Raw genomic sequence first — 14,189 nt, 5'->3', positions numbered from 1 at the left:
TGTCGACATTCATTTTATAACCTCTTTTGAAGACGCTATCCATTCCATTGAACTGCTCTTCCCACGTCCTTTTCCATCTCTGCAAAAATTATGGTGTCTTTCGTAATCTAAGACGGTCCTAAATTTTTGGGATATTCGTGATTATAAACATCGCATCTAGTTACGTACTTAAAGAGACCTTGCGCACGGATATTATGTAATGCACAGTTTGTAATTGGTATTGTTTTAGGGTTTCGACGACAGGGAGGAAGTATAGAGCCAACGGTAACGTGCCGATGACCTCCGTACTTTGCAGAAGAAAATCGCTGTCTTACAGAAAGGTGGGGTCGGCCAAAGATTGAACAAGATGCGTCCGGTCGCCTTCTGCGGAAGTTACGATTGTTACGCAATTTGAATAATTTTAAGAAACAATAAAAGCGCTGTTCGTTTTGCAAGAAGCTGGTCTTAGTCGATACGGAGGACTCACGCTCAGTGGCTGAGGGTTTGTGTGTAACGTTTGAATTTAGTATCAAGAATTTGCACCTGACGCCTGAGTAGATAAGTGTCGGACGACTCTCTTGATTCCTTGTACATCTTCAGTAGGACTCTGGACTGCACAGAAGGTCTAGTAGTTATTTGGCTGCGACTGTAGAAACCGATACGATAGTAATATCATTCAGAAGAACGCTGTCATTAATTATCACTCTTGAACCGGTAATATACATCTTAAACAGGTCTTGAAATGGCTGTTTAGTGAGGAACTGTTTTAAGCAATTTTCTCAAAACATGAATAGCACTTTCATAGTTTCGTGACCTGCCTTGTGGAACTATCTACTAAATATTATATGACATAGGATGACGGTAACGATTGGTGATTTTTGCCGAATTTTTTGTTATTATTTCTGATCGGGTCAAGTGGGCAGGTAGCGAAGTTTTATAGATGACAATTCGCAAAAGTCCATATGCTGTAAACAAAATTTTAAATAAAACGATTTTATGTAGTTTCAGTCTGAAATCTTGTGTGTTTTCTTCATTATTGTATTCTACTTGAATTGATCCTATTTAAGGGAAGAAAACAGAAAAATACAGTCTAATCGTTTTTTTTAAAAAGAAAGGACAAATCAAAGATCGTAGTCATATTTTAAAAAGAATATTTGCAAAGAGACTTAAAAAGTAGGTGCGAAAGAAATTATTAGTTCCACAATTTACTCAATTTTCAGAGATATAATTTAACGCAACGTTAACTGCGGTAATACTCGATGAGATTTGACGAAATATCCACCGCTGATACCCGTTATTATAAAAATTTTCTTTCCTATTATGATGGAAATATCTCCAGAAAGAATAGAAATTCGAATTCCCACTTACATACGTGGTCAGAAAATGATTATCTAAGCTACAAGTCGAAGTACATGAGTATTCGCTGTATTAGGCGTACACAACCTGCTATGTTTTCAGTGGAATGGAAAACTTCTGCCCATCAGTTGCTGGCTAAAACTTAATATAGTAACCTCAATTAATTCTTTCTTTTGCTTGTGCCTTTTCCCACAGTTAGGCAGGGTCGGATTAGTTAATCGAATTTGGCAATGTTAGTGGAAGGGATGGCCGGATGCCCTTCCTGCCGCCACCCAGTAACCCCCCCCCCCCCCCCAGTACGGAATTAGTGTACCCCAACTGTCTGCAACTAGCGTAATCCATGGAATAGTACGAAAGTGTTCAAATGTCTGCGAGCCATGTAACTGAGGCGGGATGTGGGGACCAGCCCGGTATTCACCGAGGGAGATGTGGAAAACCGCCTAAAAACCACATCCAGGCTGGCCGGCACACCGGCTGTCGTTGTTAATCCGCCGGGCAGATTCGATCCGGCGCCGGCGCGCCTACCCGAGTCCAGGAAGCAGCGCATTAACTCTCTTGGCTAACCTGGCGGGTCTAGTAACGCCAATTAATGCATGCTCTGAATACAAAAAATTAAAAAATATCTTTGGAAATATAGGAACATTATTCGGTATTTTATTGAATGAATTACCCAGTCTGGACTTAAAAATTAGTTAGCTACTAGACCAGAGGTAGTCAAGCAGTTCCAATCAAGTATTTATACGGCCAGCGGTTCTCATCCGTATTTTGTAATAATATACATCTAGCAACTAAGAGCCGAGTCCAAAACGTCACCTAACGTCAAGATCTTAAGAGTGTAGTTTTCCTCCTCAATAACGAACAAAAATACTTACAGATGCAGTAGTAGTTCAAAATCTGCTTAATTTTAAGTGACGTTGGTGAATTCGGCCGCTAACGTCATGGGAACAGCTCGGCCACTATGAGGTTAGAGGGTGTGAGAGGGAGAATGCTTTATTGTTTGTACCGAAACTCACGGGCTCGCGCGTCTCGTACCGATCACCTGCTATGGCATAAATTTCAAAGGGAAGTAACATGGATTTCAGAATGCACATTGTAAAGAGAGTCGTCTTCAAATGCGGTACATACAGGATGAATTCGTTATGATATTACAAACTTTCAAGGATGATGGAGAAGGGTTAATATATCCATTTGAGGTAAGAGACCCTGGTCCAGAAACGACCGACACGGAGGTCATAAGCGAAAATCATTTTCATACCTCTGACAGTGGAATACATGCACCGGTGCTGTAGCTGCTAAGATTGTAGGGTAGGCAACTTTCAGAGGTGGTCGTATGGACCAAAACAAGGGAAAGCAGTTCAATAAACATGGGCTCTAAAATGCATATGTTAAGAGCTATGAGCAGTTGCTAAGTAGAAGGAATATGTTTCACAGTGGCGAAGGTGAACAAACATCCATGGCTCTTAAGGTATGCATTTGAGAACCCATGTTTACCACACTTTTTGAGCCGTGCGCGGCTCGTGTTCATGCCGGTTATTGCTTGTCATCTTGTCCTTACGCTTCGGTTGTCTCGTTTCTTATTCGATTTTCTGGCGTCACTAAGTTGCTGGCTTGCCTGCCCGTGAGTGGCAGCAGCAGCGCGAATCGCTAAGACCACTGTCGTACTATCTTTGTAGTGACCGCTAGTATTTCCGGGTCGCTGTGTGTCGTGAGTTCAGTCGGGACGGGAGCAGCAGTGAGTTTGGGACAGCTAGTACTCGCCGACAGCTGGGGACACTCATGTATTGTTCGACGGAAGGAGACTGGAGCGGGAACGACCGTTGGTTGGTCGTTCGGTCGGTCGTCTCATAGGGTGACGTGTATTTGGTCTTTTGACCGTTTCTGGGCCTCGTAAGTTGGTCATCTTGCCGGGCGTGGGCAGGTTCCTTCCCTGTGCAGAGATGTAGGGTGGCCAATGGTCAAGAGTTACCTCTGCATGGTTGGGTCCGAGCCAGTGTGCCCGGGTCGCCGCGTCTCCGAGTTCCGAATGGGTATCAAGGGAGTCGGGATGGAGCTGCAGTGAGCTCCGGACAGCCATAACTCCCCCGACCGTTGCCGACACACATCACTTGAGTGGTGATGACCCTGGTTGGTAGTTCGGTCGGTCCTCTCATCAGACGACGTGCATTTGGCCGCCTTTCGCTTATGAGTTCTCTGTGTGTCTCGACTTCTGGTTCGTCCTTGTTGTTCCACAGTGATTGCTTTTAGGATTGTTCGAGTTCTTGTGGAAGTGTTTTCGTGCAACTGTGTCAAGCTTGTGTGATTTCGACTGAGCAGTTGTGTTAATGCTGCCTGCGCACTGCAGTTAAGGGTTGGTCGGTTGGGACAGGGTCCGGCACGGCGTCTAGTTCAAAATGGTTCAAATGGCTCTGAGCACTATGGGACTTAACATCTGTCGTCATCAGTCCCCTAGAACTTACAACAACTTAAACCTAACTGACCTAAGGACATCACACACATCCATGCCCGAGGCAGGATTCGAACCTGCGACCGTAGCGGTCACGCGGTTCCAAACTGAAGCGCCGAGAACAGCACGGCCACACCGGCCGGCACGGCGTCTAGTTCGGCAGCCTTTGGTGTTGTTCATATTTTTGAGTGGTTATTGCGCCTTGACTGTAATTTGACGTCAATATTTGAAGATGTAGTGCTGCTGGTATCTTCGTCCTCGGTGACATTTTCCGTTGCCGGCCGGAGTGACCGAGCTGTTCTAGGCGCTACAGTCTGGAACCGCGCGACCACTACGATCGCAGGTTCGAATCCTGCCGTGGGCATGGATGTGTGTGATGTCCTTAGGTTAGTTAGGTTTAAGTAGTTCTACGTTCTAGGGGACTGATGACCTCAGATGTTAAGTCCCATAGTGCTCAGAGCCATTTGAACCATTTTGAACATATTCCGCTTTCGTGCCGTTGGTCGGGCGGAAGGGAATTGGTTAGGTGGTTGGTCGGTCCTTCAGCCGTCCGTGGGTCAGGTTGCCATCCGATTATTTAATCATACTTTTGGCTGCCTGTCTCACCTAAACTGTTGTTAGAGTTTCCTCTCCAGGCCGACTCTTGGAACAGTTCTGAGCACCAGTGTTCTGTTGTTTGTGATTGTGATTTACTTTTGTCACAAGTACTGTGCCAGGCCTTTAGCCGTGTATTAATTTTGTCTGTTCTGTGTTCAGTATATGGCCTTTAGCCGAACCTTATGTGAATTATTTTAAGATTAGGCCTTCAGCCGCGTTTTATTTAAAAATTCTTGTTTGCTCTGTATCTAGGCCTTCAGCCGCGTTTGTTTATAATCTGTGGTTTTGAGCCGTAGTGTGTAAATTCCTATCTGTAAGGTTTCACTTTAATTATCTTTAATTCTTAAAATGGCCTTCAGCCGTACTGTGTGAATCCTTATCTTAAGGTTTGTCTTTAATTATTTTGAATAATTGGTTGGGCCTTCAGCCTTGAAGATATTTCAAGTTTTCTTAAGATGGTTTTCTGTTGTACTGTGTAAATGCTTGTCTTTAAAGGTTGCCTTTTATTATGTTGAAATATTATTGGGCTTTCAGCAGAGGAATTAATTTCAATTTTCCTTAATATGGCTTTTAGCCGAGATTTGTAAATGCTTGCCTTTTAAAGAATTTCCTTTGCTGATCTGAAATATTATTTGAGCCTTTAGTCGAGAAGATATTTTAATTTCACTTAAGTAAGGCCTTCATCTGATTGTCTAAAGTCTTGTGTTTGTAAAAGGAATTATTTAAACTTTATTATTGGGAAGTTACTTGGGCCCTCAGCCGTGAATTGATCTTTGTTTTTTTAAAGAGAAAACTGTGCAATGGATTTCGAGGTGTTCTTGTGTAACTTACAGTAACTGGTCTTGGCCCCTTTCCACAACCTGATCCGCCCTGTCCTGCGAACCCAGATTTCACTTTTGTTGTTGTTTTGGTCCATACTGCCACCTCTGAAAGTTTCCTGCCTTAAAGCCTTAGCAACAACAGTATCGGTACACGTATTCCAGTGGCAGAGGTATCAGAATGATTTACGCTTATAATTTTGGATTTGGTTCTATCCGGACCAGGGTCCTTACCTCAAATTGATACATTTACCATTCTTCATCATCCTTGAAAGTTTGTAATATCACCATCCTGTGTTTGCAGCAAGGAATATACAATTAAATTAAGGCTCTTTTAATACTACGCAATGAACAGGAGGAAATTAACATTCAAAACATTAATTTTGTTAAACATTTGTGACTGTGTCTCATATTGCAAATGTATTTAAATATAATTACTGTTATTAATCAATTAATCATCCGCTTACGCAGACAACACAATAACACTTCGTCCGGACTTTACAGTGTCACAACTTTGGTGTCGCTGAGGTTGGCAGGAATCTGAAACAGAACAGTCGACACGAAATGTTCCGAATGATGCCGACTTTTAATGACAAGTACTTGGTGGCCGGCCGCCAGCTTATCCCTTATCCCGTCCTTACTAGAGTTAGTTTATTAGGGGCTCGTAACATACTAATTTACATACGTTACCAATTAATAACAAGTTCGGTACATGTGCCGCCCGAGAGACCGCCACAGAATGTCAGTATTGGCTGCTCTCGAACAAAAAAGTCTGATGACCACCGTGCTCGACTGTCAGTTATAAAAGGCAGAGTGTTGTTTAGTGGGTACAGTCTGTATGTACGTAAGTCACATAACGTACTACAGTACTCAGCGGGGGAAAGGCACGTACTGTGTCTCCCAGTCAATAACAGCAAGCGTACGGGGAGTTTAGGTGGATAAAATCCCAAACATCTCAAAAATCCGATTGTGGGAAAAATCCGCCATCTTGGAAAAACCGCCGCCTTCTTGGAATGTTCGAGTTTTCACCATACCCACTGATGCAAGCGTCAAATTAGATCAATTTTTGCGGCAAATTAATGAGTTTACGCACCGCTATCGCCAAAAACGATAAAATTGTTTACTATAGTACATCTTTATTATTCAAGAAACATTAATATTTATTTTAACTCAACTAGTGTTGAAAAAAATGACCTACAATTTTTCAACTTTTGATTGTACGTTGTTGAAGGTTCAAATGGCTCTAAGCACTATGGGACTTAACATCTGAGGTCATCAGTCCCCAAGAATTAGAAATACTTAAACGTAACTAACCTAAGGACATCACACACATCCATGCCCGAGGCAGGATTCGAACCTACAGCCGTAGCAGCAGCGCGGTTCCGGATCGTTGTTGATTTTTCCGTTAGTTACGAGTAATGCTGCACCGTAAAATAAAAACAAATCCAATTTAAATAAACTGCACAAGATGGGAAAGAGGGGAGAGTTATAAGCTCGAATGGTTCACCGAAGCGATGCTCACTCAGGGGCCAAAAATGTATGACAGGAAGTCGTTATCTGACGAAAAACTAACTTTAGATTTGCTTGTATAAAAATGAAAAAAAAGAATGGACAGGACGTTTTTACATTTTGCGGTTATTTTCCGTTCTTATATAAACGCGTCAGTCGAAGTTTCGACGTCGTCTTAGATGTCAGAGTCTGCACCCGTGGCGAGCGCAGTAGCCGCACATACTTGTAGAACGAGAGCAGCTTGTCCTGTATACGCACTTGTTCTCGCAACCAGATCTGCAGTTGCAGAATGTGATGTGAAGTACGTGCTCCGGTCCTGGTTCGTCTTCAGTTGGAACTAGTTCAGGCTGGCCCGCATGCACACCCTATACCATTCTTTGCTCCGGAATGTGATTTCCCGTGCAATCTTGAACCTAAAAGTAAGAATGTAAATCGGTTAGAGATACGAGGATTTGTGTTTACATTACACGAAATTAATGAAGTTACCGCCTTCCTCACCGGTAGCAAACTCTGTCAGGAGTCTCGATAACAGAGCGATGAAGCGCAATTTGGTTTAACCTCAGCCAAAAAGGCTCCTCGAGGACATGTTGATGGCGTATCATCGTCAGTTACAGTCTCTACCGCTGCTCTCCGCGTGTTTCTCTTTGTATGTCCTTCATCCTTGGTATTTTGAAAGTTATAGTTGTCGAAGACCACAATGGCGTGCTAACCGACGATATTATTGACGTACTGGAAGCAGAGTTGGCTGAAATTTGCTGGACATCTCTTCAGGAACGTCGATTAATGCAGACTTCGTCAAGCAGCGTAGGGAGCCTTGCTGCTAGTTCGTATTTCAGTATTCTTCAAGGTCATCACCACTGCAGACAACACACAGCAGTCGATGAAAAAGTTGATTTGGTTTTATTTCGACGACAGCATGTTTTGTTTTGGCCATTGCAAACCCAGAGACAAGAGTGGTGACTCTTATTTTTTCTCTTTAAGTAGACGTCATTGAGTCGCTGAGCGAGAAAAATCACACCAGTAGACGTGGACACGGCAAGGTATGCCGAGTGTTCATTATTGCTTTTAATTACAAAACAAATATCTGCCAAAGATACGGTATATTAACTCTTCCTGATGCGATTTTGGATATAAACACATTAGAACCGATTATTTTAGCTTCTATATTTTTATATTTATTTTTCGTTACAGTAGATGGCAAAACAAACAGCTTGGCGCAAAAATGAAGCCACTTAGACGCTTGGTCAGTTAGTATGGTTCAAACTCGAAAATTCCAAGACGGCGAAGTTTTTCAAAGTTGATTTTTGAGCACTTCTGGGATTTTGATCTGCTCATCATCCTTAGCGTTTCTGCGAATTTTCAGCTTCTTTTTTAAATTGCCCTGGTTGGAGTATTTGCCTCTACTGATATACCATCACCAGCTGTCAGTTCGAAGCGATGAATCAACGAGGTAGCGATGTCCAGACATCTCAAAGACCGAGAAAAAATAGCGTGTTTTAATAGCATTTTAATTATCAATTACCAGTAATAGATTTTAGTTGAGCGATTTGTGTGTAGCATTGTCGAGTAGTACTGCGTCTGACATTGGTATTGTAACATATTATTTAGTAGTCAGAAGGTGAGTTCAAGGACCAGAGGTGTGATCAATTATTTGAAATTACTGTCCTAATGTCGGAATTATCAGCAAAAATGGATAAAACAGTTGTTGTCCCAGCTAACTACAAGTCGAGAACAATTAAAGGGTCTTGATGGAATCCCAGAGAGACAGGAGAGACATTTATAAAGACGTTATTAAAAATCACGAGCCAGTCAAAAGTAAGGTAGCAGCTTTAGAAGGAAAAGTAAACGAACTGAGTTCACTTCCTGGACATGTTACTGAATTAAAATAATCCCAGGATGTTACAATAGCGCTGTTGCTGAAGGATTTACAGAACAAATAGAGGAGAAATGTAGTAAACTGGATGAAAATATTAACGTATGATGGTCAACCAAATGGAAATAGGCAGGTGGAGAAAAGCAAATAGATCGTTTATTGTTTCAAAAGTAATCGCCATGCATTTATCTCACTGTGAGAGAAGACGGTCAATGCCTTTATAGAAAAATGTTATCCTTTACCTATTAACCATGGTTGTATCCAGGAGTGCGCCTCTTCATCCGAAGCAGATCGATGGTCACGAATGTCTTTCTTCAGCGCTCCAAAATGTGGAAATCGCATGATGAGAGATGGTGCTATCCAACGAAACTTCTGCAGCGTAGTCGAACTATCTTTGGCAACGTGTGTGAGTGCATTTTGTTTCTTTCCACTACGCTGCAGAAGTTTCGCTGGAAAGTCCTCATACTCGTACATCATACAGTCCCAATCTCTCCTAATGAAAGTCATTCATGGGCGTCGATTTCCCTGGGACAAAGGGGTCCACACCTGGACACAATCATGGTTCCGTGGGCAACCGCAAAAATTTTTCCATGAAGGCATTGACCGTCTTGTCTCACAGTGAGATAAATCTATTAACAGCTTTGGCGATTACTTTCAAATAATAAACAATTAATTAGTTTTTCCCACCTGTCTCGTTCTCATTCGAGTGGCCTTATGTATCAGAGTGAAATAGGTGGAATAGCGTCTTAACGAAGAACTTCATTTCGATAAACTGATCACGAAACTTCGCTTATTAGAATTACTAACGACTAGGTTACTAGATCGAGTTAGGTAGCATCATGTGGGAGAAATCTGGACACATGCTCGACCATTATTAGAGCCTCTGGACAAATTAGACTATTTCAATATATCTATGGAGAGGACTGAAACAAAGGTCACCCACTGGACAGATGTTCAGAACAATGAAAATATAAATGACAAGGCAGAAGGTCGGTATCAAAAACAAAAGCTTACGCAGAATTGTGGCCTGCACAACTATGATAATAACAGCAAAAGCAGTGAACATCAAGGAAAGAAATGGGGACCACCTAGGAATAGCCCGCATCTCGTGGTCGTGCGGTAGCGTTCTCGCTTCCCACGCCCGGGTTCCCGGGTTCGATTCCCGGCGGGGTCAGGGGTTTTCTCTGCCTCGTGATGGCTGGGTGTTGTGTGCTGTCCTTAGGTTAGTTAGGTTTAAGTAGTTCTAAGTTCTAGGGGACTGATGACCATAGATGTTAAGTCCCATAGTGCTCAGAGCCATTTGAACCATTTGAACCTAGGAATAACAATAATAATAATACCTGCAACAGTCATATATCTACACAGCAAGTTAATGATCAAAGAGGTTAGCAGGTACCTCAAAGGACCAGTGTAGTTACAAAAGTGAGATATCAGGAAAGAAAAGCTTGGAGTGATGAAATATTATTACAAAGGGAGAACCCAGAGCGAAAAATTTCAGCCTTAGTGGTGAAAGGTTCTATTTATTGAAAAAATTTACGAAAGTCTCTTCTGGGGAGCATGTGCTTCGGTAAGTGCCAATGGGATAAGAAATACCACTCAATCCATGATAAGAAGATTGCAGCACTGCATTGATACCAAAATTTTTTGGTCCTGTGATAAATCAGAAGGCACTTTGTCAGACCCAGAGAAAATAATAGCGACAGCTTTCAGTCCGAATCACTTTTGAGTGAATGGTATGTTTTTTGCAGGACATATATACTGAGTGTCAGTATGAACTGTCCGCTTATACACTGAAGAGTGAAAGAAACTAGTACACCTGCCTAATATCGTGTAGGGCCTCGGCGAGCACGCAGAAGTGCCGCAGCACGACGTGGCATCGACTCGAATAATGTCTGAAATAGTGCTGGAGGAACTGACACCATGAATCCTGCAGGCCTGCCCATAAATCCGTAAGAGGGGGTGGAGATCTCTTACGTACAGCACGTTGCAAGGCATTCCAGATATGCTCAATAATGTTCATTTCTGGGCAGTTCAGTGGCCTGCGGAAGTGTTTAAACTCAGAAGGGTGTTCCTGGAGCCACTCTGTAGCCATTCTGGACGTGTGGGGTATCGTATTGTCCTGCTGGAATTGCCCAAGTTCGTCGGTATCCACAATGGACGTGAATGGATGCAGGGGATCAGACAGGATGCTTACGTACATGTCACCTGTCAGAGTTGTTTGTAGACGTATCAAGGGTCCCATATCACTCCAACTGCACATGCCCCACACTATTACAGTGCCTCCACCAGCTTGAACAGTCACCTGCTGACTTGCAGGGTCCATGGATTCATGAGGTTGTTTCCATAGCCGTGCACGTCCATCCGCTTCACCCAATTTGAATGTATGATGTGGAATTCTGGAGGACAGAATTATAGGCCCCTGTTTTATCGAAGGAAATCTTAATGATAGTAGGTACACCACATTCCTGCAAGAAACATTAGGTCTGTTATTGGAATAAATACCTTTAGGAACAAGGAACAGAATGTGGTATCAACACGATGGGTGCCCGGCATATTTTTCGCTGATGGCTAGAAATGGGTTGCAGAGGCAATTCCCAAATCGTAGGATTGGACGCGGAGGAGATGTGTCGTGGCCGACTCGTCCGCCAGACTTGACGCCTCTGGATTTTTTCTTGTGGGGATTCGTAAAAGACATTGTTGATAAAGACGTTCCAACTACACCTGAAGATAAGCGAGAGAGAATTGCCAGAGCATGTGCTTCGGTAAGTGCCAATGGGATAAGAAATAACACTCAATCCATGATAAGAAGATTGCAGCACTGCATTGATACCAATGGTCACCACTTCGAACACCTTCTGTAAATGGACTTTCATGCCACCTTTGTGACCTTCGATGACCTTCAAAGAGCGTACTGTTACACATCATTGGTTTCGTCTCGATAGCCGCTATCAAAAGATAAGTACCAAACTATAGTACACCATTTAAAAAAAAAAAAAAAAAAAAAGTTGTCCTTCATATATCTGACGCGACCCCACCTAGAAATAACAAAATCAACGTCATATTCTGGTTCCCGTTGTTGCATGCATCTTTTGTCCCACAAACTTTTCAGCTCCTATCATACTCTCGGAGTTATTCTTGGTGGCAACAGTTAGTGACCCATCCTGTATAGTGTGCTGGTAAATTTTAAAATAATGTCCATTATAATTTTAACAATTAAATTCATCTAATATTTGTACTGTTACATCTGTTGACAATTGTAAAAATATAAATACAGGAGATGTATTACGGGTTACGACAAAATAATGAAAATTATGCGATTCTAGATCCTTGAACTCCCACAAAAGAAACCAGTAGCAGGACTGTGTCTGGGCGACAAGAGAGAAAGCACGTTAGGCAGTCAGTGGCCATCAGTCGCATGGTCAACACCGCAGGTGCCAAGTGAGGCGTTCTGATATCAAATCTATGATGGAACGGCGTCGGATGTTGTTCCAGCTGTAAAATGGTGCTCTCGCATTTGGAATTGCTCTAAAAATGATTAACTCGTCGCCAAGAAGAAATGAAATAGAGCATTAAACCGCCTGATGGAACCAGATAGCCGCCACGTGCTTGCCACCACTATTGCGCAATTGTTTCAACGACTTTAGAGAACAGAGATGTATACTAGTATGAACCAGTGTGCTTGTGTGTGTTTTTGCAATAATAATTCAAGTGGTGCAAAATTTGTGTTTGGCCATTGAAGTTGTCCTCTTCATGGTACCAAACAGGGTCCTGTCCTAAAAGTGCTCAAGACCGAATATCCTGTTTATGGAGAAATTCTAATTTGTTTCTATTTCAGTGTGCCTAAGTTTCAGTTTTAAAGCATATAAAAGTTGCTGGTTAAATCATTTGAAAGTGGCAAAGTTTTAGTACTAACGAACATAAATGTGTTTACTTAAAATCACTTGCTTCACGAGTGGTGTTATAAGGCACTTAATTTTGATCCTATGTAAAATTTAGCTCTAACTTGAAATCATTTTGAAGTTAATTAAGCATATTGTCAGGGCATATGATTATAAAGCATTGCAAGATAATTAATATCAAATGGGATTGGAAATCAGTATTGTTGTAATGAAAAGTGTTTCTGTAAGGTGTGCGTAGTTGATGATAAAGGAAGGAACAGTTTAAGGGCCCCCCACTTTAAAGTTTTGCCAGCAACAGAAAGTTAATTTGAATCTGGTTTTTGGTCATGAATCTGAAAAATTACCACTGTGGAATGAACATGAAATGTGTTACTTCAGTGATATATTATTGCCTTTGTGATGTGTATATGTGTGTTAGTCAAACTTGAATTCTTGTCAGGTGCCACTTAGTCTCGTCTTGTCTTTGGGAACATTTTTTGTGATGAATTAGTTAAAGGTTGAGGTGGTGATTGTAGTTAACAGTGAGAAAGTCTCTTTCACGTTTCTGTGATTGCTAACCTATACTGTTGATAATTACTGCTACTTACCGTGTACTTCGTCTGGTTGTTGTAGGTGTTCATTGCACATTATTATGCCCAATTAGGCTGGCGACCGTTTTTGATTCATTTACATGAACTTTATTTCTTTAATTTTTTACAAATTCATAATCTTTCTCCTTTCTACTAAATGCCACCCTTGCGAAATTCATGTTAGGTTCCCTCTGTCCGTTAAGTTAAAGCACGGTCAGACATTTCAAAATTCCTCCCAGAGGGTAACGCTTACTGCATGTTGAGGTTATATTTGGAACATTTAACAATACGCGGTTGCGTTATACTTGGCTTTCCTATGACAGGACTAGAAGTTCGGTTATTGGGAAACAGGTAGCAAGCAACGCCAGAAGTGTTACAACCTGGGCGCCAGTTTTGGACAGTGCTATTTTGCCATGCACGTTGTACTTTAACCACGGCGGTACTAACAGTTTACGACCTTAGCCATTTCGGAAATGACCAATGATCATGCCCTTTTGGACGCCAGATAAATCGCTCTGTTTTCGCTTTACGACAACGACTGCACAGATTTCCGCGTCCCCCGACTTGCTCTGCATGCCCTCCACTGCTATTGCTGCCACCTGCCGTCTGTGAGTGGTTGACATCCAACTCTGTCGGTTGTCACAACAATGTCAATGGACTCTCCATTTAGAAATTGTGTATTAGATTTCAGTAAAAACCAGAAAAGTGCTGAAAGTTACACAGTGTTATAATACTTTACCCAACTAATTGAACTGGATGAGACATCGGCTCAGCTATAACGTCTGTTTTACGACACTAGTTGGGTACTTATTTAGAACAGGCTAATCAACTTCTTCCCTGGCCTCTAACTTAGCATTCGGGAGGACGACGGTTCAATCCCGCGTCCGGCCATCCTGATTTAGGTTTTCCGTGATTTCCCTAAATCGCTCCAGGCAAATGCCGGGATGGTTCCTTTGAAAGGGCACGACCGACTTCCTTCCCCGTCCTTCCCTTATCCGATGAGACCGATGACTCTGCTGTCTGGTCTCCTGCCCCAAACAACCTAATCCCAACCTCTCACTTACGAGGGCTGTTCGGAAAGTAAGGTCCGATCGGTCTAAAAATTAAAACCACAGTGACAATCAAAAAAATTTTATTTGCAACAGT

The sequence above is a fragment of the Schistocerca americana genome, chromosome 3, assembly GCF_021461395.2.
Source record: "Schistocerca americana isolate TAMUIC-IGC-003095 chromosome 3, iqSchAmer2.1, whole genome shotgun sequence".
NCBI lineage: Eukaryota > Metazoa > Arthropoda > Insecta > Orthoptera > Acrididae > Schistocerca > Schistocerca americana.
Note: the sequence above shows the minus strand (reverse complement) of the source record.